At 39.7% G+C, this 25,708-nt stretch overlaps 1 long non-coding RNA gene across 19 annotated transcripts; it reads right to left on the reverse strand.

Annotated features, from left to right (window-relative positions):
* Positions 1 to 1,420: 1,420 nt before the first annotated feature.
* Positions 1,421 to 25,514, reverse strand: LOC111243855 (uncharacterized). Of its 19 annotated transcripts, none has more exons than XR_015321765.1 (7): positions 24,780 to 25,512; positions 22,477 to 22,591; positions 20,671 to 21,231; positions 20,335 to 20,571; positions 10,439 to 10,737; positions 5,246 to 10,007; positions 2,185 to 4,413 (listed from the first exon to the last, which is right to left on the reverse strand). It is a non-coding gene; the product is annotated as an uncharacterized LOC111243855 (long non-coding RNA). The 19 variants fall into 19 exon arrangements; XR_015321766.1 differs by having other exon boundaries at positions 20,399 to 20,571; positions 22,454 to 22,591; XR_015321764.1 differs by having other exon boundaries at positions 22,454 to 22,591.
* Positions 25,515 to 25,708: the final 194 nt, after the last annotated feature.

A 25,708-nucleotide genomic window follows, 5' to 3' on the forward strand; every position in this document is an offset into this window, starting at 1 on the left:
AATTCGCCCTGCCAGAGAATAACACAAAAGTACGGATTTAGCACAGAGAATACATAGTACCCGTGTCCTGTCAGAGAACTAAAAGGAAGCCACATCAAATAGTAAAACATTAAAGATTAAGAAAATGAAAATGATGATATTTACTGTTATTACAAAAAGTAGGGGGACTTCTACCTCAGTAAACGTAATTCAAAACGAAACTGTCACTATGGTACTTGGTACGATTGTACACATCGCCGCCACCTATTGTTTTGCTACTTACCCCATATCAGAGAGCTAGAAATTGCTTCTCCCAGTTTCCGCAGCATTCTGAGATAATCTTCATTGCGCAGTCTATTCAGTGGCGTCGGCATCCGTAAACTCTCACTCGCCTAACGTAAATGTTTTCTTTGCCCCAACAAGCACAATGACACATTTTTACACATTAAAATCGTATCTATCGAAGCTCAGTTAAGCTATTATAAATTGTGCCATACTAAAAAAGCCCAACAGCCGTCACGCATATACGAAAAGTTGTATCCTAAATAGAGTTGGTCTTCCGGACTGCCTCCGTAGAAGAACATAGTCAAAGTGTAAGAAACGAACCGTCTGCGCTGCCAGAGCGCGGCGGTCTTTTGGGGGTGTAAAGAAAATCGTATTGACCGTACGATAAAGTCGCGCAATTAGATAGTGATATGAACGTTTTCGTTGTCGACCAATTCGACATTACGTCAGTCAAAATTATTAGACAGGCCCTATACCTTTAGATCATCCGCGTAAGGCTCATTATTATTATTCACCTACCATGTACCCAAACGCGCGTATTCATATAGGTAGACTGTTTTTTTTTACTGCACGAAATGATCGTGACTTTATCTCTTCTGGCCTTAATCTCTTGAATTTTTATTTGATTTTTTTTACTTATTTCTGAAATTTTTTTTTATTTTCGGCCCTGTTTACGACCGATAACCCTCTCAGGTGCTATCCGCATCGACTCAATCGCCTTTTGTTATCGATGCATTCTCATCTTAGCAATAGCCCCGGGCATTTTAAGGTAACAGTGAATAGTAACCTATCTGTAGATTTTGAAGCCCCTTGCACAATGCGTCCACTATATACAAGCTTGCGCGTAGCACGGTCTTAGGTGTAGGTTGACCACAGAAGAACTCATAAGGTTTGCGGGATCTTAGCCGTAAGGTTACTAATCATTAAATGACGCTTATTGGAAGCTACGATCTGAGCTAGAGAAAAGCAGCGCTATGTGATTAGGGCATATGTAAAGTATCATAGTTTATTGATATTTTTCTTCCCATTAGCCGGGCTCTAGTATGTTTCGGATTAGTTTCAGGACCCGGAAAGCTGTCCTTCGTCACTGAAGCGCCGAAGTGTCCACAGTGGTCTGCTATACTGAACGCTGAACCATAGGCCTGAACGGAGCAACGTAGGACAAGCTTTCCTATGTTGGAAAACGGCATAGAAAAAGCAGATACGTGAAAAACAATATCGTATATGTCACAGTTGCAGAGTAACATTAATGGATGAAGATTGTGATGACTGCGGAGGGAGTAAAAGGTTAATACGAGCTGCCACTTGCAAATCACAATGCACAGCATTCAGATTAGAACTTGTCATAATTAGGATATTATCAATGTTTAGCTTAGCATACGAGAGGCCTGAGAAAATCGAAGTCAATATTAATACTAATAATAATAACCTTTTACTAAATAATAGTTCTAAGTATGACTCAATATTCTGAACTCATTACTTTACCCATATCTGGGATCAAGTCAACTCTTGGGCTTATTTCGTTATTTTCAGGGAGGTCATGGAAGATACCTGCGATTATTCCTTCCTGGTTTTACCCTGGTTCTAAATACACACAGATAGATAAATAATGCAAATCACACTTTTTAACTACTCTATCAACAGACGCTTTGATGTTGCAGAGAACTTAAAAACTTAAGGGGTGAAGTGTGTGCATACCACGACCTGTTTCAGATACGGCAGTTTTATGCTGGTGTGTTTCCCATTAATGGAGAGAATGTGTGGTAAATAAATAACTCGTACTCATTGGAGGCGCACAATGGCATAAGGCAGGTAGGTACTCGATGTATCATAGTAAAATTCGTACATCATTCTATTTGTTTGGGTCGTGTGCGTTCTGCCGTCGCGTATTGACCACGGTTAACGAAATTTACGAAAATACAAGAAAGTACGTAGGGGCTGACATGATTTATTTGTCAAGTATGATTTTACTCATCCTAGCTAATATCAAATGGTTATGTGTTGAAGCTGATCATTGGCATTCCCGAAACCTCTTCGCAGTGTTGTCATCGAAGTGTTCATGTGAAATTGCTTATATTTTAATTTAACTTCTCTCGCTCCTTATGAAAATCTCGTTTTTAAACAAGTTTCGTTAACCAATTTAAATTTAGTTTCGATTGTATATAGTTAACTAAACACTTGCTTAGTTAACTATACACAATCGAAACGTGTATATTGTGTCTAGGCGGAAAATACCCTGTCCATATTCTTAACTTCAACATAATGTCTCTGATAATCAGGCCAACTAATTAAGACCATGGACAATAACAGTTTTCTTACTTACGCATGAATAGGAATTTACCTTTATCTCTAGGACGCCAGCTCTTCATTGCGTGCTTTGTTAAATGTGTATACTATATGATTTATCGTGTAGCAACTGATTACTTCATCTGGGGTATTTGATATCTATTTCTAGATATTGCCGATTTACGATCCCAATGCGACGAATAATGTGTACACTTTTTACAGTGTCATTTGTTGCATCATACATGGTTGTGTATGCTCAGGCTAATCCTCAAAAGTATGAAAATCATTCTTTGAAATACCTCGAAATTATTAATAGAAGGATATATGGTTTATATAAAAAGACAGCATATAATAACACGTCGTGTTTTTGAAGTTTCTGAGAAATTACAACGGGTCAACGTCCGTCGAGCTCTAACAAACACCTCATGAAATCTCCTGTAACCTGGTTTTTTCTCTTATCGTCAAATCGAAGCTTGTTTGAAAAATTGAAGCTCTGCTACTCTTTGCATATTTATAATTTATATGTAGACGTGCATGCGTATATTCGTGCATGCTATGTCAGAAGATACGCACAATACGGAACAGAGGCTAGATGAACCGTTGCGTCTTTGTCGACGCTGGGGCCGGCTTTTCCTGTGAGCCCGATAGGTGTTGTCTTACACAAAAGCTACAATAGAGAAGCGGTACGACTGGGTTGCTCTTGCTTACGTGTCTCACCAGTGAATCCATTTATGCAGTCTTGTGTTCTTTGGCGAGTTTCGAGGTATCCATCGCGGTCGATATACTCTGCACGGATGTAGTCATTTCACTTATCTCTTGTCACAATCGAATGAGAAAGCATTGTCTAAACAGTTCAATCCTATCCAAGAAGATATCCGCTTTGTTCAATTCTAACGTCTGAGACGGGTCACCCCTCTTCACACTTTCGTACAAATTGGGTTTCATATTGGCATCGTCGATGCAATTATCAAAAACTTGGTAGTGAGTGCCTTGTTTGAGCTCTATTTGATGGAACTGTGTTCCCCAATTCGTGTTTCGAATGTTGCTTGTCGTCCTACTTGACACTTCTCTGAATCGCGCCCGACGTGGACCTTGACTCAATCGATTTCTTTATTACCGGTGCGGTAACGGCAATAGAAAACAGGCAACTCGGGATCATCGAGGTGTGCGCCTACTTCACGTCCGTAAAAGATCCAGTCGTTAATAACAGGCGTTTAAGATAGAATCGATTTGATTAAAATGAAAATAGCTGAAGCAGCTTTTTTTCTTCGATTTTAGAACAGGCTGATTTTTTTCTCAGTTATTAGACTGTGCCCCCAAATGCGCGTCCATAAAAGGCTTCACTGGTTCAATAACCATATTATTAATTATGGGGAGTTATAGCTTTTTTCACCCATTGTTCTATCTAAAAAAACATAAATATCGAATATTGGCTGTAGCAATGCTTGGTCTAATTTTTATTTTTCAATGACTATTCGCCGAAGGCCTTAGTCAGTTTCATCCAGTATCTATTCTAGCACGGTGCAAAAAAAATTCATAAAGGTAAATTTCGAGCCGCCTTCGAACGCATCAATTGCCCCACGATGGTCGAACGCGCTGGACTAAGCTTCAACAATGAATAATTGTAGCGACGTCAAGTAGCACTATATAACGTATTTCGGTAAGGTCTAATCCTGAAACTATCGACCTGACACCTATCATCGATTTTTTTCTGCTAGGGAAAGTCTTGCGTTTGGCGAGAAGGCTTGTCCCGGCCTATGCTTTATGCGTTTACTAACATACGGTCACCAGCCTGTGTGCGGACAGTCGTTGCAGTTTAGTGTACCGTTCACCGAAACAGTTCCTGGCGATTCCGATTGGGTCCTTTAGTAAGAAAAAGCTAATTATTAGTGGGGCCTGAATTAGTTGGGACGAAACTTTCTATACTGTATACGGCTATTATAGTTATAGTGACTAACATCGTCATTTTCTAATTCTGAAAAAAGCCCATGCAAAGCTTCGTCTTTTTTTCTAGAAGGAGGCTGAAGAATGGTGCTTCACCGTTTCATTAGTCAATGGGTTTTCACAATGCAGGAAAGTCTCCTGTGTAGTACCTAGACCGATTCTATCACCAGTCTCGATTTTATAGAAAACGTGTGAATTTCCTGAAACGTTGAAATCTGCACGTCGCGTTTTATCAGAATTCTTAACAGCTGTGTGTATATATATATATATATACCAAGATAGACACAGATACACGTGTGTATATATATATATATATATATATATATATATATGATATACGTTACTCCATAGTTCGTATGTCTAGTCGGAATCGGAACTATTTGACCCGACATGAAAATCTCTCTCCTGATAATACGGCAACCGCCATCGAAATTCGTAGTCTTGAGCGACTAGAAAACTTCTCGGAAGAATTCTACCATGGTAAAATTTGACGGTTTTCGGTTATAGCTGTAGTGAGATAATATTCAGGCAAATAGATACTGTTAGAACTCTTTCCCATTTACCGAAAATGCAGATTATACAACGATGTACTAGAAATATCTAAATAGAGGCGACTCTTTAAGTATTATTCTCAATCTGTTGATGAAACAGTACCAAATATATCTGTCTGCCCTGTTTGTCAGTTTCGAACGTAATCTTCGACAGTAATAAAAGAAACATGTACTAAGTGTAATTAACGTTATGAACTTACCGCTTTCGACACAACGGAGGGTTCACGTCTATTTATTATACTCTACAGCAGATATATCTATAAAAAGTGGTGAACAAGGATATAATACTGCTATGTCTTCACATATATAGTGATTAAATAACGATCAAGACAAAAATCCAACTGTGCCGTGATTCAAATACATCTGTAAATTCTAAATAGATGCTATATAGCATAAGCAAATTTGTAATCTTGGAAAGGTTCCGCTGTTTTTTTTCTTGATCACTCAGATGCAATTAGTGAAGATACATAGTTATCACAAAGTAAGCATTTGACTACGCTCTCCGATTAACTAGTTGAAGCTAGCAAAAGGTGTTATTTTTGTTCGACTGTGAATCCGCGCGGAAATTCAAAAATCTGCCAGGTACGCAAAAATACCCCCTATAGATATACTAATAAGACATAGTAAGGTCGCTTATTCGACCCAAGGTTCAGGGTTAACCTGTACAACAGCATCGGTGTTGCAAAAAACACCTATACTCACACAATCCTTTTCATGTTAATTTATCGCTAAGCCATCATGACTCATAGCAACATAACGTCTGAGTTCGAGTAAACTTCGATTTTTACTTAGAACTAGTATTACAAAAATGATTATATCTTAGTGTTGGCGACTATCTACTTCAGTATGTGAACGGTGTCATTTTGCCACCTTAATCATCTGAAATTTTTAAAAAATTGTTCAGTACTTCTGTCAGTTCAGGCGGATCTATTTGGGAGTCGTTTTTAATAAAACAAAAAATAATAGACAAATAAAAACTATAACGGAACAGTTGTGTCAATGAGTCCTTGCGATAAATCACATATTTAGCGTATGCGCTCTGGCATTGAACCATTTCAAGCAATACTTTCAGATAGGCGAGTTATTAACAATCTAATACAGAAAATATATTGGTCTTTCTGACCGTGTTTTTTATTACCATTTAACGCTTTTTATTACCTTTTTTTTTTTTTTTTAATTTAATAATAACGTTATTTCTATTCGTTTTGTCAGCTAAGCTTGTCAAATTTACCATGCTCAAAAACAATACATCCCCAAGAGTATCCAGAATCTCTTGAATATTCAATTGTGAATATATCGTTCCGTTCTGTTATTACTGTAATCCTAACATTTAACCATTACTAGTAGAGAACAACGTAATTGTATATAGATATATACAAAGGTTAGGCACATAAGGATTAGATAGTCTTTAATTTTGCACAGTGTAGAAAATGGGTTGCATTGAACCAATACTGTCTAATAGTTAACACACAAAATGATGAGATCATGCAAGTTCGTATTTGTTTTTTGGTCCATCTGTTTTATTGTCTTTTCTCTCTTTCACGCGTCGTTTGTTTATATAGCATTACTGCCTTATATTTTACAGTGAGCCTTGTGATGTTCCTCTGAAGCTCGACAGGAGGTTATCGAGACGGCTTCGTTCGAACGCGTGTCTATTATATATTGTGTTGGTCGATAAATACTCTTGTTTGCAAGTTTCTCCGTGTACTCCACTATATACGTTATGTGTAATTGAGCAGCGAGCGTGTAACGTTGTATCTTTCACTATGTACAATCAAACGCCTTCGAGAACTGGGATAGCTAGACTGACACATACCAATGATCATAATACGTTACAACCTTCTGATAACTTTTTTGAAAAATGCTCATTTTATCATATGTTAGGATTTTAAAAGGAATGCCTATAATTTTTGGTAAAAAAAATAGTAGTTTATAAAATGTGAATTAATGTTCTGAAATTATGTATGCGTGTTATTAAAAGCACGCAAGACGCGAGACGTATTAAGGTACAGTTAGAGTGTACATTTGTCGAACCAATTACCAATATATTTCTCGCGTTTCCGCATGATTCGCTGTCTTCCGTTATCTAATGTGTTTTCCTCCTTTTTATAGACGCTTGATTTCTATCCTGACGTGTCCGATATAGCACACGAAATAATACGCTATACGTAACTACAATTGCTGCCCTGCCTTGCTGCCCCGCCTTGCTGCCCCAATGTATGTCTGCGTAGCTATTGCCTATGTATAATTACTTCCATAAAAAAACCATCAAATGAATTGAATGTAACAGCGTGACAATAGATGACTTTTGATGTGGTTGTCTCCGCGACGCCTTTGCCCTCGACTGTACTTTGTCCATATTTTCAGCTTCAGCCATGTTCGGTGTTTCATATCTCTCAACTACGCTTTGTTGCAGTTCATTGCCATCGTTACGGATAAGTTGACACCATTGGTTTGCCGGCGTACATTTTCGTACGATTAAGACAAGTCAATACTCCCCGTACTTAATTAGCTGTTCGTTACATTAGACAACTTCTCGAATGTACGACAATGTAACGTTAGTCTAATGGCCGTAGGCGATTTCCGATTTTCTGTCTCGACGCAATTCTATTGCCAGAAAATTTATGTTAATATTGCCGACACTTGTCGTAAGGATACGCTAAGGATATAGCAACTGGCTGATAGGATTATGATAATTAAATAAAGTACGAGTGGTCCACCAATCGCTTTACGCGCCTTTTTTTTTATTAGTATCATTTGCGTAGAGCACTAACTTGTTGTTGAAGCAATCATGAAACCACACTTATCGGTTTGTATCGTACCTTTGCCCAACTATCTAACATGTTATACGGTGTTTCAGCTTCTCTCTCTCTCTACTTATCTGATCTTATTAGAAAATGTATTTTTCCCTAAGCTGTATGTCCTTAAGTTATCGACTGTTTTTTTTTTTGAACTGATTTCTCTCGAAAAATCAATCGATCGATCTCTTTCGAGAAAACGGGCACAATGGACGTGCCCGTCGTACAGACATCCATGGTTAAGATTTCTAATTACCCATCAACTTTCTATCTTCCTTGGAGCCGTTTGCTTTAGCCTATTTCCTGTTAGTTTACACACATTGTTTTAAAAATATCATGTAGGTTTTTGTCTTAACATTCGAGCAAATCTTGTATCCCTTTCCATGAGTCAATGGGAAAGGGTATCTGTTTTATTACTGTTTTCTGCCTACCGTTCGGCGCGTTGCACCGGGTCACTGAATTTGAAGGAATCAATCTTTCGGAAGCACCCGCAGACCATGTTTTGCGACGACGAACAGTGCTCAGAAATAGTGCTCAGAAATCAGCTTCACTTTCCGTTATCAATTGCCTTCCAAAAATAAATAGTGTTTGTATATATTTAGGCGTACGGTGGTATGGTTAAGCTACAACGTTATCTAGAAGAGTTCGATTCAGACGATCTGCATGTCATCCACCGCCGTTCTCGCACGACGACACCTCATCTCATATTTACCGTTGGCTACCTCCTGTTAAGTAATCTAATGATATATGTATAAATACATATATATATATACATGGATCTCCTTTTGCTGGTCAGAAACTATGGCCAAGCAAACCACTCTATCTTTACACAGGATAGGGATTACTTGTGTATGCAACATGCAATACTATTTTAGGTTGAGTGAGAATGTGATCAACTGACGCTAACAATGGTTAGACAGGCATCTAGCGGGAACAATCGCAAAAGCGCTGCAACTGTATTTGAAGTTATTTGTGATGCACTTTAGATAACCGCTATCGGCTGGACTACGTTACTTATCAGGTAAGCCATCGACTAATTTAAGTGTCATCAACAGAATTGTTTTTTTTTTTTATAATCTGTACTCCAGTCAAGATACAGGAAGAACCCCATTTTCTCATCAATTTGTTCAAGACGATTCCTATCGACGACCTCGGTAAGACATGGTTGTTTTCGTCATTTGCACCATGTTATCAAGTGTGTGTGGGAAAATAGGTATTATGCTGCTTTATGATATGAACAAGCTTCTTCCATCTGTTCCCTTTTGTCTGTTTTCGCTGTACAATTTTTCCACAGCTTTGTAACACCGATAGGTATTAAGGCCATCTCACCCGAAGGTGCTATTATCACATTTATAATCATTATGCTTCAGTTGTATATGAGCTCTACGACTTTTATCCTATCTTCGGATTCCTACTGGCTACTGACTGGTTAAAAACTTTATCTTTTTATCATCTTTTCCTGATCTTTGGCAATATATTTTTGCCAATTAGAGAAAACGCTAATGGTGGGGGTCGAAGTAGTGTAGTTATTACCACTATGATGTCATGCTTAATTCCTTCCTCTAGAGAAAATTTTCTTTAAATGTTTAGACCTGCGGGTCAAATAATAGTCGAGTCCAATAGCATGCCATATTTCAACTGTTTGACATAATCTGGGTTTTCTTGAGTTTTTTTTTTTGTCACTGCGGTCTTTGTTAGGGAATGAGCGTAGCGATTTTCTTACTCCTTTCAAAGGGTTTCCTCTCCACTAATGATCCAAATCTCCTTCGCACTCACTGGGCATCATCTCCAACTTCTGCGACACGTGAAAATTCGGAGTCGCTTATTTGACATGAAGGAATGGACCGTTTGCACGCGAGTGTCATTTGTCGAGGATCTCTAGACCTATCGCAATGTTCGCCGGTTCGGTAGTATAATGGCGGTAATGGTGGCAAACAATAGCTCCGTCTCGCCCGGTGTCACCTGAAGCAGCTAGCGATGTTGGCCGATTGAGTCCATGTCGCGGCACTGTAGAGAGGTGGTCTTTAAAGGTGCCCATAATTTGTTTATATAGGACTCAGCGACATCACAGAAATTCGCCTTTCCTTTTGCGATGTCTCGCTGGGACCCACTGTGGAGTGTTCCGGGACGACTTCAGATACAGTGCGCTGCCGATCTCGGGTGTCTGAAACAACACGTTAAGTGTCAAAAATACGAACATCGGTTAATCCACTTGGACATTTGACTCGGAAGTTAGGTAGGGCAAATGCTACATAATTGCAATATTATGCAAAGAGCCAAAATAATATATATATATATATATATAATATAATGTACTATTTCTCTAACTACATACCCTCTCTTTTTCGTCATATATATATATGACGTAAGAGAGAGGGTATCTAGTAAGAGAAATAGTATATTTTTATTATGTTCACGCTAATCAAGCATGTCTATCTTATAATACTTTAGAATATTTATAAAATTCAGTATCTATGATTCAAAACATAAGTTATGCATTAGAGATGAGCATTCCTTTCAAACGATTGTGTGTATGTCATAAAAGCTAAGACGTCAACAAATTAATGAGTGATAACGCAAAGGGGATTTGCATACCGGTAAAGCTCCGGAAGAAAAAGCTTCCTCGCGCAGCGTCGTCGGCAGAATGTCTTCGGATCATGCTGGAAATCATTCCACCTTTTATATCGTTTGCGCTATTTGGGCTTGACATCACGACACGTTAAGGTGATTTCGTACACGTCGATAAGTTGATATTGGGCTTGTCGCACAACGAAGACGTTTTTCTTTGTACAAATACGTAATATGGTCTATAGTTGGGCGGATGTTAAACGATGTTCTTCAATGAGTGAAATCGATTTTTCCTTGCTTAACGCGTATTAAGCATCGATCATCAACTGAAACACAATCACACATTTGAAAATCACACAAATTCACACATAAAAATGAAAAATTGATGACTTAAATTTGTTTGTGACTCTAGCGTTATGAACTGATATAGACATTGTTTACCTATACAACTGCTATAAACGGAATCACAGAAGCGACAAAACAGCTCATGAGACAATCACAATTGAATTGAACTCCAATAACTAGAAATAACGAACAGGTATAGTCTGGAAAGTGGATGCCTTTAAGCCCTGCGACGAATCGTAGCTCGACAGTATTGATAGCTATTTCGCTCACCGTCACCAAGGTATTATTGTCGCGGAGAATCGACTAAAAATGAATCTGATCGACCGAGATTCTGCAACTCGCCTCTGTTCAGCGAAAGATCACAATTTATGACACCAATATTTCATTAAACGAGAGAAATTGATACAATCTATCATTGATACCATGTATAACAGCTTCGTCAGTTCTCGTCACGGCTCTTGCTAATTATTATAAATGAAAGTTCCCCAGTATGTTGAAACAATCAGGAAGTAATTCATCTGTTTGAGAAAGGCGTTTCTTATTTCAACGAGAACGAACGCCATTTTTCTATATATCAGAGTGCATTGATGTTTACCGACGAACTGACCTTCGTAAAACGAGTATGCGGGGCAAAAACGAAGCGGTACTTTCGTTGAAAAAACGAAGTCTCGCTAATGTAGTTTATAGCTAGGATTGTGTGATATCATGTGCTAAATACGTACGAATTAAGGAAAGCAAGTGAGTAACAAATGGCAGCAAGAACATTTTTTGAGTCTTCTGCTGTTGATGGATGTGGAAGTAATTGATTAAGTATCGATTGATGTCTGTAATCGACTGCAAGCGGTAAACAGCTGGTAATGAGTTGGCTTTTCGGGATGGTGTGAAGTCCAATTTAGCAACAGAGGCTGCCTGTTAGATAGGAGCTATCAAGATAGTCCCTAGATCAAAGATCGATAGTACAAGGTTTTTTACATTGTTTGCGAATCGAATGGACATCTAAATTAGAGTCTGACAAGGGTGGTTAGTATTTATGTATCAGTAAACACGCAACCGTTAGCCGTGTACTTACCAAAACCATGGTGCATGGTATAACTACTACCGCAAAGAACGTTTAGGTCAAATTTAGCAATTACAAAGCAAAGAACTTTCGTTAGACCACTGGCCAACTAGCCAAGGAAACCGTCTCAGTAAAAGAGCAAAAACAGGCCTTGCCTGAACTACTGTATAAAGTAAAATTACACAGCAGCGTAGTATGTCATCGCGCGTATCTGCGCGCAGTCAGTGGTATTATAAGATCTACTTAAGCTTAAGTTCAAAGTAAGACACACCAGAACGGTAACCTATGAGATGCAAAACGTTTAAATTATAGTTAGGTTAAAAAAAGTTTAACAACACAAAAAACTGAGAAAATTGATAGTAGAATCACTGGAAGTGTCGGTCTGTCCCGAATACCGTATCCGCGTGAATGGTGCGTAGGTTGTGATGTAGACGATAACTATGGTGAGCAGGACTGAGAATCGCTTAGTGCGAAGGATAGGGCCCCGGTAAATAGGGATGCTGCTTCAGTTTAAGGCAGCTTTTGACCTATCCAGGATATATGGATTTACTGGTGTATGCTCAATCAAATATCGTATACATATTATAGACGTATTTATTGCTATACAAATGGTTATTATCAACAAAGATAATACCAAAAACCAAGCCTATACTAAAGATCCATCGTTGACTGTTGTGTGTACTCAGGAGCGTCCTATTTTAAGTACAGGAAGTATCAGCCGGGATTAAAGGTAAGTCTGTGGGTTTTTACCGTTCCCTTAGCTACATCGACCACATTGGAGCGAAGCTAGGGCATAAAATAAGATATCGTCGTTAATCAACTACGAATCGTATCGTCGCTTTAGGCCGTGTTGTCCTCAGGCTTTTTTCGGCAACAGCAACAGCCTTCTCTCTTACGGCCTAACAATGACCTAGTCCGGGCAACAAAGCTCCTGACAAAAACAAATGCCGGAATAAACAACAAGAACTGGCTGCTCTGTAACTGTTCTGTGGAAAAAAATGTGCACTATGGGAGGATATGCCTTGATATTATTATTATTATGTGTGAGTATATAAGGCAACTACAAGATATAAATATGATATGAACATATTCAATTGTCGTTATCTGTGTATATAAGTACAAAATAATGTCTGTTGTTTTAATGATAATTCTCTTAGAGGGTAATTACCATAAGAACAATGGGAGATCATAAAACATACCTAAAGTTATACATTTTAATCACTTGAGTTACTCGTTACTAGCTTGCTAAGCAAAAGTAAGTTTTGTAAATATACTATAGTGAAAAACAGACGAGAGGAGTTATTAGTAACTCCTAAAAACGAAATAGCTCAAGCTATGACACTTATCCCCTTAATGGAATAATTAAAAATTTTTTACTTGTAGGCCAACACAGTCGCTCTGAAAATATTGGTCACCTTACACAGATCACAGAATGCCATCTTGCTCTTTTTGCGTAGCAAAGAGTTTGGAAACACTCGAATAAAAAGAGAATCGCTAAGACACCGTTGTTAAGGCATAATTTGAACTTTTCATATCGCTGCCGGGTCTCAAAGTTATCATCGTAGTACTGGTTAGTCCATCCCAACCTAATTAACATTAACGTAACGTTTCGGCCGGCAGCACAAAAGAGCTGTTCAGCAAATACCTAATGATTGAAACCTTGATGTATTTAGGAAGAAATCTAGGTTTGCCAGAAGTGTACGTCCGAAGATATGCTTTACTTGAAAACATATGAAGGTGGCATGTTTTTGGCGTTATCGTCCTCTAACTGTCGTGAATTTGAGTTAATGATAGAATGCACACAACGTTTGTTGTTTCTGGTTAGTCGCGTAGACGTTTCTCAGTTCCACTATATGAGTAGTTTTATAGTTACATTTGAGCTCAACAAAAATACACCCAATCAATGGTGGAATAGTGGATTATGATCACAAACAACCCACTTGGATTTTCTATGTAAACAACTCATTCCACCATATACAGCATCATAGAATGTTATCGATTTAATTACAGCCCTTACAAACCCTTGACAACGCACAAATCGTTACTATCTTGCTTATGATCGTGATTCTCATTCTCAACAGCTTCTCGACATTACCTTAGCTACTACTCAATTGGCGTTTCTCCATCGCTTTGTACCAATCAAATTCAACTTCAAAAACCTCACTCACCCTTTCCAGCTCGTTACGTCTCACATTCACGTGTGATTCGCTATCCTTCAATGAAAAACGGTGTAAGCAAACATCCAACGATCGAGCGGTCAATTAATGGAGAGCTTTGACAACGAAAAACTAATCGAGGGATTTCTGTAACCCGTCTCCGCTGCCACATACCGTGAATACGACGCATGAACGTTCCTCCGTTTCCCAGCCGTCTCTTTCCTACCGCTCGCGATGCGCAGTACCAACTTGCTGCACCATTAAATTTCTACCAGGTGTAGAGGCTATGACATCAATAATAGTCGTAGTAAAACTAGAACGCATATCGGGTTCATACTTATTAGAACTATTGTATTATCCGGTGTTGCGTTGGCAAGCAGCCAATGAATCACCGGCGACAGTTCTCGATCACAAACCTCTGCTAAATTACACTATAACGCAAACGTGGACAGCTCGCAATGCTTGTGCGCAAGGAGCTGTGATCTATTTCTGCCGAAACCAGTTTGGTGAGTGACATGTGACACGGTGATGAAGGGCTTAGGCACTGGCGTGAAACTTAGGCGTTTTTAGACCGCGAAGTGAGAGCCGCAGAGCGGTGATCAGCTCGAGTAAGAAGTTGCCTATATGGAAGGAAGAACGGGCAGGTCAGAGGTATCTAGAAGAGATAAAGTTGCGTAAAGGTAAATGTCGGTCGATACGTGAACAAAGTGCAGAAATACGCAGCTCCCACCAACTAATCCCAACGAATCCCGACAATCCGGAGCGGTAAAGGTCATGGAAGAAAGTCACTTGCGAAATCATATTGCTCACCACCGTCGTTGTCTCTCTATGTAAAATTGTATATGTAACCAAACAGATCTACGAACAAATTCATACACTGTGAGAATTTGTGAACGCGAACCTTCAAATACACAGCAGCAAAAAAAATTAGTAATTGTATAATAAGACAAAACCAAACAATTACCGTTTACAAAACCAACTATGGAAGTAGTGAAATAAAATATTTTCGGACTGAACTTGGCTTTATCTACCCGAATGGCTTGCGAAGGATATAACAAGATTCGCGTAACAACGCGACATTAATCGAATATATCTAGAAAATGATTGGGTAATTAATTATACGATCTCTAGAACAGATAACCGACAACATGTACGTTAGCGCGCACTGCAGATATGCGTATAACAAGTGCCAAAAACCATACTTCTATGCGTTATCTTCGATATGTAAGCACCAATGATATAGGTCTACCGCTGCGGAAGCCTGGTTATAACCTAGCGTGATCAAAAAAAAGGCAAAAACGAAAAAAAAAAGCTTTCATTTTATTCCAACACGCAATCCGAATGCTAAGCAGTAAAAGATATGTTGCCAAGGAAACAAATTGATCAGTCGTCTTATATAGCTTTGTTTATGATCTCAATTTTATTCTGTTAAACTTTAGGGTTCTCTATCCTAAGCAGAGGGTCGGGAAATTTCACTTCGTGCTGATTTGTCTATTTGTGGTACGTACGAAATATATTTTATAGGATATAGAGTTACCCATACTTTATACTTTGCTCGTTTACTGTACTGGCGAGGTGCCTATAATTATTGACGATAGCAGAAATTGACCGGAGGGACAAAGACTACCGTTTTATTTCGCACAGGTCATAATTAATGTTATTGTTTTACGCTTTGGCACGAACTTACCGGTTCACAGTAACCGTCCATTGTTTAATTATTTTTACATATATAGCGTAAATATAGCGTAATATGTGCACCAAATACGCACCTTCATAAGCGCATAGTCACCGTACACAGAAAACATTTTCCCCACAGCTGGTTCAGACATCAGCATTGACATATGGCGAGAAGAATGTACTTTTTTTTAAGTACAACTCAGCGAAAAGTAAGACTTGAATGTACTTTTCTGGATTCCACGAAAAAAAGTTACAAGGGCTGCCGATATTTTGTCACCTTGTTAATATGTTGGAGAAATCTTTGCTAGGCTGAATAAGACTCATTTTGGTGATCCTTGAAGCGACATGGAAAAGACATAACTATTTACTTTAGAGGACTTTTAGTTGGGTAATGTGTCTGTCTGCTAATCTTAGGCACACATTCTGGTCTAGGATCAAACCCGGGCACAGATAAATAGACTTCGTTTCGTGCTGACGGTTGTCTGATGGAATGCCTAACGGGGACACCGGACGTAAAACTGGAAACAGAAGGGACTATAGCTGAAAAGTAGCTTGAAACACAATACGACCACCGAATATCTACCAGAGTTATAAGGCCTATATAGGACTCTACATATTCACTAGGGTTTAACGGTTCAGCATGTGACTCAAATGTTAATGCGTACGGCCACAAACCACTTGTGTGATTCGTCCTACCCATATAGCACCCGACCTTGAAATTGTGTATTTCTTTCGCTTCATATTCGTTTTACAATGCATCTTTTTATACAACCAGTTTTCCCATTCGCTGCCATTTGTATAGCTTCCTCTGTAGGATGTACAAGCCATCGGCCACAGGCAACTCACCCTTGGGCCATTTTTTTGAAACAATTGCTTGGCTAGCTTAAATCTGCACCAAACAACATCATTATCTCGGTTCGTCCCTGTAAATCTTCAAATTAGACGCGGAAAGCTACACTTGCTTCATCTTATAAACTCGACTCGCCTCTGTCCACAAACGGACATTTTTCTACAAAGCATCTCCTAGCATGATGCATTTTCTTGCAGCTGAACAGTCCATCCGAGCGACGCTCTCAGCATGTGGCGACCGATTATCGGGGAGCTTTCTATAGTGGGATGTTGCACATCGTCCTGCATCATATGTTTTCTGTTTTTTATGGTTACCGTCCAGTACTTGAGCCGTTAGGCATTACCGATCCTCTAAACGGGTATTGTAATTCTCCGCGCAAGGAAACCTTCAAATTGATTTCAATGACTCCCCACAATGGAATAGCTGACAAAGCAAATCTATGTCTTCGTTTGCTTTAATGGAATAGTCACAGCGAAACCTCGGAAGCGGCTGGTTTCACGGCTGGCAACGTACTGCCAACCGATTAGCGACCAATAGTTAAGTTTGTCGTATATTCACTTAGTCTTATTACAAAGCAAGCCTGTTGACATAATTCCTTCGTGTTAATATGCAATGGGAATATACGAGACGACGCTCATTGTAGCGATCCGCATCTCTGCTCTTTACGCTTTGCCTCGATACGGTGGCTTGGATAGCAACCCAATACTTAACCCAGGATAGGGTGCCATTTGCTAAATTTTGCCATAATGATAACTTCGCCATAATGATAATATAAGGAAGGAATGTATTGCGGTAGAACCTGATCACCACCTGAAATCAGCAAATGAGGCGATAAAGCTATCGAGTTCCATCAAAACAATGCGCTATATGAGGATAACTGACTGCAACCCACTGCTAATTTCCGTCCTGTGTCTGTCAGACAGCCGACAGTCATCGCTGCAACCATTGAAAACAATCGTTTACGCGCTACGCTCGGCGTGGGTGGTAGCGCGTTGCGTTTTAGGGTTGTCTTTTGATAACTTTTGCGGTCGATTACATTTCCCTTCACACAATGGTGTAAAAGGTTAAGTATATGGCTGAAAGAATGTTGCTTCCACCTTCAAGGTATTCAGGGCATTCTGACCTTCAAGTGTAGTTACAACACACACAAAGTATGCGCGCAAATGAGCGACATTCGATGTGTGTTTTTCAGAAAACATAACTGCAAATACATATCACGAGCTTGGCAGTACTCCGTAAATCCTTCAAAAGACATATTTTTATTATATAAGGTATGTCTTTTGATTTTGAAGGTCATTACATTATATTCGTTCGAACTAATATGTTCATTCGAGAACGAGTTGGAAAATTTAAATCTAAATATAGCAACGTTACTGAATATGATAGAGCCATTAGGCTGTTAAGAAAAATAACAGTGCTCAGAAAACACTCAGCTTCGTGTACAGGTCTGTCGCTATACACTGAGCATTGCAAACCTTACCTACACAATTCCGATATAATAGGTTAGAATCGAGTCTTTACATTAGCTCAAAAAAAAATATATGTATATATATATATCTCAAGACTTACAGATACTTTTTAATAAGATTATGGACTTCTTAGAAAAAGAAAAGCGTGAAGTTAGCCCAACAACGCAGTCCCGTAAATGTAGAGAATAAACAAAAACCATCTGGCTCACGAAAAAATGCAAACACAAGTCGTCTGCCTATACGCGTACAAATATATCGCGCAGATTATATATATAAAATATATACACTGACCGGGCATCTTTATATGCGCGAAATATGCATACCGAAGCTAGCCTATATCATATCAACAACTGTTAAAAATACGTGGTTTTATTTTAAGCGGTACCCGACCTGAAACAGGCACCACGAGAACAGACAAGCATACGCCTCTAACGGAAGAGTTAACAATGGACTTCGCTTCTGCATTTGCAAGCTGCAACTCAACACCAGACAACGAATTTGATAAGGCTCCGGGCTGTGTAGTCATGTAGAAATGGCCAACGGCCGCAATAAAGATGGTCAACAGTCTCGCAAGCTCTACAAGCATCTGTCAACACAATACTCGGTCGAGTGACTGACCACGTAACGCCGCAAATATCATAGGATAGCCTTGCCTGCGAAACCGTGGATATTTGTGTAACGTTCCTGTACGTGTATGGCGTGTCACCGCTCGACGAAAGCCATACCTAGACAAAGAACTCCACCCAAATTAATTGGATTGCCCGTACAAGGCAGCTTGGTAATGAGTCAATCGTGTACACGAAGCGGCTTTAAGATACACGATCGTGTATAGCTTTCATAATTAAAATGCATTGACACAATCAAAAAAACTTTTCACCATTACTACCATAAATAAATTTAAACAAATAAGTGCAAGCGAAACCTAAATCATTTTTTAAACATTCTAATCCTAACTCATACGAGCATGCTGTTTACAGTACAATACAATACGACCACTCCAACAGAAATACTCCATTGCACGTTAAAGACTCAACCTGATCAGGCATTTTGGGATCCGCTAGTCCGCCAATACGTCTACAACGTAGCGTGACTGTCAGCACTTTGCCCTAAATCGGTCTTCCGATTCCATTCTAATCCGATCTCCTAGTTCATAGCAGACAGAGGAACGAACGTCGAACGGCGACCTATTTATTGCTCGACGATAAGCGGTGGCAGGCGTGTGTTGGGGCATTATAAGAGGTGATTACTTACTTTTAGCCGAGCTTATGGACGTTTAAGTAGACTCGTAACACCAAAACAACCACTACGACCGCGCACCAACCACATGCGCTACAGCAAAAGTGATTTTCTTCCCTTATCGTTGAGACAGAGTAAACCTCAATGCGTAAAACCTTTCTGGAACGTTAATAATAATAAATGATGGTCGAAGAAAAATAGAGAAAAGAGGTTCTTGGCTGTCTTCTACAATAGATCCGACACAGCTAGCCTTGTTGATGTTGTAACTTTGTTGACCAGTTCCGAGGTGCCCACGCTAGATTTTGCTTTGACCACATATCCCTCCCCTCTCGGTGGATTCCGCTCTTATCATCTTTCCGTGTTCGTGATAGTGGTCATGAAACTGCGTGACCACGTTGAGCCGACAAACTCTCCGCATAAACCGTTAACTGCGTTTCATTGACTCGGAAGCGACATTCGGCTATTTCTTGCCTCTTCCGAAAACAGGGCTTGGCAGACGTTCTTGTGCACAGTAATATAAACAGTTGGCTTGACTATTTTGAAAGCTCTATGCTATGTTATTCCTAGTGCTACGGAGAAAGCGCTGTTTCCCTTATGTACTTTGAACGATCTAGCTAGCAGCTAATCTCGTACTGCTACTGTACCGCTACTAGTTTTTTTTTGTCGTAGAAGCAAACAGCAAAGTGATGGTGTTAGACATGCTAAAAGTTGGCCATGTATTAGTGAAATTTGTAATGGGCTAACGACCTAAAAATAAGTTTGTTTAGGTATTGAACGTAATTATGGTTTTATAGGCTAAGCTTCAGTCTGTGCTATGTTACGAATGACAATTACGCCGGAGAAAAGCTATGTTTGGTATCTTGGAATCAAAGTCATCTGCTGTTTTCATACGCCAGCATTCACTCACTTATCTATCAGCAAGCATTAGTCTACCTATTACAAGTCGAAAGCTTTGCTTGAACAACGCAACACGTTTTCTGAAAAATGTTGTATATATATATATATAAATGAAGATGCACGTATACAGATTTATAGCTTGTGTCTACGCTTCTGACGTCTTCTCCTTTCTCCACGTTTTTCTATGTATGCTACTGCTTTTATCTAATTTTAGCATAGGTAAGCCAGATACCCACGCAAATACTTCGACCTGAAGCAGGCCAGTGGCGTCCACAAAAACCTAAAAACACAAGAACTAACATCAACAACAGCCAGTGCGTTGTACAGGAGCATAATGTCAGCTCTGCACGAACTAAAAATATCGGAAATCATCAAAAGACGGAGATAACCGCTTTGAAGCTTCATTCATGTAAAGTGATTGTAGCCAGCGACAATAATAAGATGAAAAGGCATTCATATGCCTCGTGCACCTTCTGCAATGGGAAACATGACACAAAATACAATAAGTTTGATTAATTGTTCGAATTGATAAGGACAGAGTCCACAAATATGACGAAGACAAAGAATCTTACCAAAAGTCGATTCGAAATATCAAATAGTTTTTTTTTTAAATCCTTTGACGACCCAAGCTGTTTGCTTGCTGCTATCTACAATTTGTGAGCGATTCGCTTCGTTCAAAGGGTTTTTCTTCGCCATCAATAGCCCGCTTTCGCTGAACACCGTTGCAGCAACAGTAAGTTCTCGTGTCAGATCGTTGTACCTGTGTTGTCGCTATAGCTAGCCTCACCGACATAGCTGCCTTGGTCGCATAGAGCTTCCTCGTAGAACATTCCGCATACTACGCAATTCGAACCTGGTCGTTGTCGCCAACGCGCCGTCGTCTGATCATTGCGCAAATATCTCTTTCCAGTGAGCCATGGGTATCGACACAGGTATAACCATTTGTTCGCGTCTTTGCGGAGGTGACTCTTTCGGTTGGCCGGTCAGTTTTTTATCGGTGGGCATCGGATGCGGCTTGGGCTGACCAACGCGTTGCATAGAATGTTTCTTTGCAGAACATTGTTGATTCCATTGAGTTCTGCTCGAAGCGTTGCACTCGCAAAGCGGCCAGCCAAGCGGTTTACCGCATTCAGCTAAACATTTTGGCAAACGAACGTCGCACGAAAGACAAGATTGAACGGAAAACAGCTCGGGTGAACCAGTGAAGGGCATACGTAGTAAAAAAAATAGGCAAGAAACAAGCAAATTGAATTTATCGCGTCCGGTCATTACGCAGGTAGCCGACTATCAAAAATATATTCGAATTCGTGCAAGTTGATAACTATACAGGAAGATTAAGGCGCATGTTTATAGGGAATTTGAGGTCAATCTAGCCCGCGTTAACAACCAGAAATTTCTTTGTGGAGGTTGGAATCAGCACATGTATAGAGTTGATATAGACGAACTTTCTCTGTGTGACAAACCTTTGACTAACCCACGCAGCCATTTAAATCTTGAAACCTTTAAAACTTGTTCGATATCAAACTTAGAGTACCCGCAAGTTATAGATTATAAATCAAACGCCAGATCTTCACGCGCATTTTAAATATCTCAGTAACCCTTTCAACCGCCAGCCAGTCCATCCAATGAATGTTACACATTAAATCATACCATTGACTCTAGCATAAGGCTGTCTCGTAAAAGTTATCAAAAAATTGAATACCTATACGCCGTGCAATATTGCTCTATCCACTGGTCTACAGTGTATAAAGCACGTTTCGATGAAGTTTCTGGGAAGCCCTGTTGTATCACGTATCTAACTTCATCTGAAAGGCACCTTCCAGCCTAAAAACACGTGACTAGGCACACTTCCTTTCACACGTTGCGGATATTCGATAAACGCATATATGCTTGTCTACACACAGTCTATTGGATTGTTTTCGTTTATTTTATAGCACCTACTATTACTCTGGCACAGGTCGCGTAAACGTATCCGCTCGCATTATACCATTGCCATCGTAAACTGGAACAGTGTGTATCTGACCGTTGAAAAGTATATCTTATTGCTAGAAACAATTGGTATCAAATATTGATTGGGGGTACAGTATTCAAATGCAAATTGGTAGGCACTTCTAAAACGCATATTGAGATGTATCGAATATTTTTGAGAAATCATATCCAGCCAAAGACTATGTATGTGGAACATGGCCTTGCAGATTTAATTACAGTTGCAATTTTGGTACGACGGCATATCATCTATATTGGTACTTTGGGATTAGAAAGGAGTTTTTTTAGTGACAGTCGCTACAAACAAAATAGTCATATTTGTTGTTTCATCTACCGCATTTGCTTCGGCATCTAATACGGAAACCATACCCCGAGAATCCCAAGAATAGCACCTTCACTAGTCGATTGCTGGTGAAGCTTTGCTCCAAGCACTCCTCCAGCATTTTGCTGCCATATCAACATGGTCCTTCCGAATAGTTAAATTAAACAGACAGCCTTACTGCTGACCTGTAATACGCGAAAAAATGTTTTGTGAAACGACATAACTTAGTAGTACAAGCAATGTAAATAGTAATTATATTTACTAATCAAGTTATAACTAATGCTTATACTAACTAAAAGTCATTTAGTAATAGTAGTTGAAAAAATCAACAGTAATCACATTATGGTCATAGATATGTTACATATACTGAACCACTACAAATCCTACATTCGTGTGATGCATCAATCCGAGCAAGTTACCTCAACCCAAAATTGACTATTACGCAGTGTAGTATATTTTATAATTGAGTCTACTAATATATCGAAAGCACTGCTATACATTACGACAAATTTAAGATATCGTCAATATTTTTACACTTACAAAGCGTTACATTAGTTCTTTTAGTAATCAACAAAAGAAGAAGTGTGTGCTATTGCTTCAACAAAATGGTCCGTTTCTATATAATCCCATACAGCAAAAATATGTCCGCCAAAATAGCGCCAGCCAGCCAACCAAAATTCTGTAGTCGCTTATCGGCCTGTTGATCGCTGGCTAGACAAACAAGGGTGGCGACTTTAAGCGATGGCATCACAATCGTACGTCTCGTCGTTATATGCCGGCAAATACTTAAAACGCCACTCAACAACCAGTGACACAACTGTTTAGATAATTGATTTAGAGCTAACAAGAAGAAGATTCGTGGACAACGCTACTGCTTATCGCACAGTCACAGCGAATAATCAAGCAGGGAAACAGGCATTGAGTATTACGGCGTCATCATCAGCAACCCATTGTTGACAACCATCTTAATAGTGACTCATAGCTTTTATATCGACTAAAGGAGTTCTTGCGGGCGATTTTCATTGCTTGCTTATATTAAAGTGCAGGCTGTTGACCTTCGATAACAACACAATGGCCGCCGCATTAAAACAAAAGCTTGTTCACGTGTTCACAAATATTCGGCAGAATACAAGTCAACAATATATAATATACAATATAATTAATGGATATGTCTTTGTACAGTTTTACAAGTTATTAACGTCGCATTACTCTTGGGAGTCATAAGTTATTGTCAAGCAAAATGATATGAGTTGCAGTCTTGTGCAGAAGAATCTGGTTACTAGTTATCTGTGCATACTTCCGCTAATTTGCTTTCTACATAAGTATGGATGGGGTGAGGTTTGGTACAAACGTCCCTTCAAGGCTAGCTTAATACAAAATAACAGGATGACTGCTGTCTTGGTGCCAAAAAAATGATGGCTATATGACATAAATACAGTTAGTCGTGTTGGGTAGAAATGGGTAGCATGCAGTACGCGGCTTGCTTTTATAAATTCGACTGATATTCTTCCGTTGGGACTCGAGTAAACCCAAGCCTAGGCTATTGGACAAATCCCCCAAGTTAATCAATTTGGTCAACCCGCATAACGAAACAGGCTATCGTCGTTCCGACGGCGATAATAATTTCTGTTTCGGTAAAATTTAACGACTCCTAGATATTAAAATAAAATGTAGTCAACAACTTTTCAGTGTTTCAATTAAAATCTAAATCACGAACTGATTGATGAGCTGAACTCCGATGTAGACAATGATGTGACGTTGACGGTGATAAATGTATCACTACACAATGATTTTTCACATATAAATGTTCCACATAATTGGTGTTTTCCGGTCGAAAAATTTCTTTGTGGCGCCGGAGCAAATTATCACACCGAAAAAACTTGATTTCCTTTGCCGTGCCACCGGCGATGTATCACGTAAAACAATCACAATTTCAATAATGAACCGTTATTATTACATTAACAACAGCTGATTGAGTAGAGCTGACAGCGCACAGCCAATTCTGGATGATTGCCGATGCGTAAGTTATTATCAACCGATAGTGATTGACAAAAACAAAGTAATTATACCACAAATTAACGTGCGAAACACAGCCATCGAGTACGACATCGTCTTTAATTTGGCGCCAACAAAATACAATTAATTCCTATATATAATGAGAGTACTAATAATAGTGAATCATAAATAAGCCATTACTAATACCCATAATCGCCGTTCACTACTACAGTTGCGCCTATATATAGTAGTATCACCGCTATGAGCAACATTTCCTAATCTTGAAATTTTTCGATTATAATGATGTACTGTAAAAAAAATTCTCCTTTTTTTCTCCTACTTGAGGTACTAGACGCTAGCTATAATCTACGCACAGACCTGGTCTTCTAGTCCGCCGGCTAGCGAGCTCCACATAATCTGCCCAATAGGTAAGCACTCGCGAATAGGTTGTACAAGAATGTTCGAGAACTCAAAAGCGGATCCCTTTTGCTGCTGACAAGTTAAGCACATACGACGTGTCTTACCAGCCAACACGACAGCCTTTGGCTCCCTGATGCTTCGCGCAAGAACCGTTGTTTCTTCTCCTGGTTAGACTTCCTATTATTTTTCCTCGTCGTTAGTGTCCAAAAAGAGTGCAATAAACAGTATCAAGCCACGCGCGTGTGTATCCGCTGCTAGTTCGCGGCAAACTGAAACACGGATGTCGCGACAACAGGCGCTGTTTGATCCTCACTGGCAATCTATCTGCATCTCTGTATGGTTCGTATGTATGTGTTCCTCTATCTGTGTTTGTATATCGGCTTGTATCACACGTCTCGTTGACTCACCGCCGTACCCGGCCAAAAACGACGCAAAGCTCGTCACCGTGATGCTGCTACTGCTGCTGGCGCCTCCGCCAGCGAGGGTAGTCCCTTCTCACACTGTTAATGTGTTCCATCTTCCAGCCTCTGGTAGAGCCCCTGCCATTGAGTAGCCAGCTAAACAGCCAACTCGGACAAGCGTATTACTGCTGCTCTACGCCCGTGGCACCGTGAGCCTATATACCGGCAATAGCGCGCAGCCAATTTAGTCGAGAAGAAAGTGCGCAGTTAGTCGGTCGGGGTCTTTACCCAGGCTGTTATGCTCCGGGCGCTACTGCTAGTGCTGGCGCCACCGTTCGTTTTATTTGCAGCTGACTGCTATGTGGGCTTTGTTTACAGAGGGCGCTGCGGACGAAGACAGCAGCGACGGAACTAATTGAAAGACCTCACATTAGCAATTGTGAGCCGAAATCGACCATAAGCCACCAGCGGTTAGTAGCCAGTTAT

Source organism: Varroa destructor, unplaced genomic scaffold, assembly GCF_002443255.2.
Source record: "Varroa destructor unplaced genomic scaffold, Vdes_3.0 BEIS01000002.1, whole genome shotgun sequence".
In the NCBI taxonomy this organism is placed as follows: Eukaryota; Metazoa; Arthropoda; class Arachnida; order Mesostigmata; family Varroidae; genus Varroa; species Varroa destructor.